We start from the raw sequence: 3,081 nt of genomic DNA on the forward strand, positions 1-3,081 counted from the left end.
TAAGGATAGGCTGTGAAACCCAAAAAAAGATCCAAGATGCCTTCTTCATCCTCTGCACAAAACATACAGAACTTTGGGAGAGGATGGATTTGCCACTGTGGAATCCAAACACATCTCTCAACTTCTTGGAGCGACTCAAACCCAAGGAGAAGATATTTCAACTGTAGGAATTTTGAGGTAAGTTATTTGTCAAACAAAAATTTACCTCATCCTCTGTGCTCTGTTCATGCTCTGTGAATTTTTTTTTCTCTGTGCCAGGCTCGAAACGCATGTAAATTCTTTGAGTGGATGGATCCTCCAATGAATGAAAGGGCAAAATTTGTCATCCTTGGATTACTGAGGAAGTTAGATAAAATTGAGAAAGAATATGAGAGATTGAAGAAATGTGAAAGAGAACGAAACAATGAGTTTGACATGGCAATGGAAAGCGAAACAGAGGAAAGAGTGACACTAATTCAGAAGGAGAGAAATGAGAAAGAAAGCAATAGAGGACAATTGTGCAACTGGGTTGGGGTTTTCTTGTGTTGTTTTGCTTGGTTGCAGTATTTCTAAGATGTTGTTGGGTTATGTTAAGCCCAAAATATACCTAAAATATCATCAATAATTACATAAATATTGCTACGAATTTATGCTATTTATAACTATTTAGAAAGCTTTTACTCTCAAATATGTTTCTTTCTTGTAAGGTACATAAATATTTGGTAAAATCCAAATAGGAATGAAAAAAGCTCAAAAACAGAAGAAAAACCCTACAAAAGGAGTCGAAGACGGCGACAATTAATAACGCCAAGTCAAGGACGACAACGGAAGCCGAAGAAGTGAAAAACATTCCGTGCCGCGACCGCGACCCCCAAATTCTCGATCGCGACACGCGTTCTTCAGCTTTTCCTTCCCTTCGTTTGAAGACCAATTGATGCTCCCCCATTCTCGTTAGAGAATTTAACATTCTCGGTACGAGCAGGAGTGTGTAGAGGCCTAGTTACACACTTTCGTTTTCGACGAAACACGATCGTTCGGGTGGATAAAGACGTTCTTTCGCAACGGATACGACTCTCCACAATGGACACGACACTTCAATCAAGACTCATCAACATCTATAAATAAAGAGTTGATGGAGAGTTGAATATATGTAGAAGAAAGAGATTAGTATAGAATTTATGTAGAAATTCCGAGTCAAGTGATTCAGAAGTTAGATTTCGATTCTGTAAAAAGCAATATGCTGTACACACATTGTTTATTCAATAATAACAAGTTTAGTAGCGTTTAGACATTGTTCCAATTTAGTTTTCATTTTGGTAGTAGACCGACCCAGTCTCTATTACGAAGATTCAACGAGAAGATTGAGTAGAGGATTTGCCCCTGAGCCTGACAAACTCTAACGAAACCCAAGGAAAGGATTGACAACCCGTTCACTTGCAAGCCGTCGAATGTTTCCATGCTCCATGTTCTCTGTAAACTTGTATCAATTTATATTTCATCTAATAAAGTCCGTTCTATTCGATAGATTGTTATGCAGCACTTTGGTAAAGGATCCGAAGTGGATTCTGGTGTTTTCATTAAAACGTATTTAATTCAAAATCTTTACAAGGAAACTTTGTTGAACACTTAGGCAAATTATTATCTCGAAAGAGTTTTAATTTGATTAAGGGCAATTATCCCGGATAGGGTTTTGTCATGTTCAAAGCCAAATAATTAGAGGTTCCGTCATTTATTTCATCTTTATAATTCATACAAAGTTTAAAGTTGTTTTCTTTGCTTAATGCAAACAAATACATTTGTTTACTTTTCTAAAAAGTACTAAACGTTCCTATCTTGCAAATTCATTCTTAAATCAGAGTATTTTCTAACGTTTTCATACTCTAACCTAATTCTCATTCTAGCAATTTCAAAACCAAAACCGATTAAACGATTTTCCATATTATAAACCTTAAAGTAAATTTAACCGATTATAAATAAGTTTTGTTTCGAAAAACGTTCTCTGTGGGATCGATATCTTTTATTACTACAAGCGTATACTGTGCACTTGCGGAAATCGCTCAACAAGTTTTTGGCGCCGTTGCCGGGGAACGCCAAAATTTTCGACAAAATTTTAAATCTTTCGTGTTTTATTTCGAATCTAGGTTTATTTATACTTATTCAAACTTTTATATTTTATTTATTTTAAATTACTAACATATTTATTTTTCAAATTCTATTTTGTAGGTAGTTTCGATTCGTGCGAAATTTCAGGTTCATGCGCAGTTCTCGAAGTTCAGGCACGTCACCAAATCCTATTGACCCAGAAATTGAAAGAACTCTTAAAAAGAACAAGAAAGAAAAAAAAAACAAAAACAAAACCCCAATAAACCCTAGAATTACCGAGCCAGAAGTTATGTCCACACTTATGGATTACGCTAGGCCATGAGTGGCCGGTGTAACAAACAGTATAGTTAGACCCCAAATTAATGCACACCATCTTGAAATTAAGCCAACATTGCTTAATATGTTGCAAAATAACGTAACATTTTACGGGTTACCTAACGAAAATCCTAACGCCCATTTGACAAATTTCTTAGAAATTTGTGACACTTTTAAAATTACTGATGTAACTGCAGAAGCAATCAAACTTCGCCTTTTTCCTTTTACTTTGAAGGATCGAGCCAAAGAATTGTTAACTTCTATGCCAGCTGCATCATTTGAGACTTGGGAGCAATTAGCCCAAGCATTTTTATCAAAAAAATTTCCTTTAGCAAAAACCGCAAGAGTCATTAAAGAGTTAACATCTTTTTCTCAAAATGATAATGAAACTCTTTATGAGGCTTGGGAACGTTTTAAAGAACTTCAACGTTTATGCCCACACCACCAGTTGCCCGCTGAACTTTTAATGCAAACATTTTATAATGGACTAAATCCTACAACTAGAGGTTCATTGGACGCTATGTCTGGAGGGTTATTCATGAAGAAAACATCTGCCCAAGCAAGAGAACTTTTCGAGGAAATGGCAATCAACAGCAGTATGTGGCCCGCGGAACGTGGACACGTACCATTAGCGAAACCATCATCCTCAACTACGTCATCAGTTAAAGGTATAGTGAATCTTAA

The 3,081-nt window shown here is 36.1% G+C and overlaps 1 non-coding gene across 1 annotated transcript; it reads right to left on the minus strand.

The window, feature by feature from the left end:
• Positions 1-2,740: 2,740 nt before the first annotated feature.
• On the minus strand, positions 2,741-2,847 carry LOC136228186 (small nucleolar RNA R71). Its single transcript, XR_010688520.1, has one exon. It is a non-coding gene; the product is annotated as a small nucleolar RNA R71 (small nucleolar RNA).
• Between the last annotated feature and the right edge of the window lie 234 nt (positions 2,848-3,081).

Source organism: Euphorbia lathyris, chromosome 4 (genome assembly GCF_963576675.1).
Source record: "Euphorbia lathyris chromosome 4, ddEupLath1.1, whole genome shotgun sequence".
NCBI classification, from domain to species: Eukaryota; Viridiplantae; Streptophyta; class Magnoliopsida; order Malpighiales; family Euphorbiaceae; genus Euphorbia; species Euphorbia lathyris.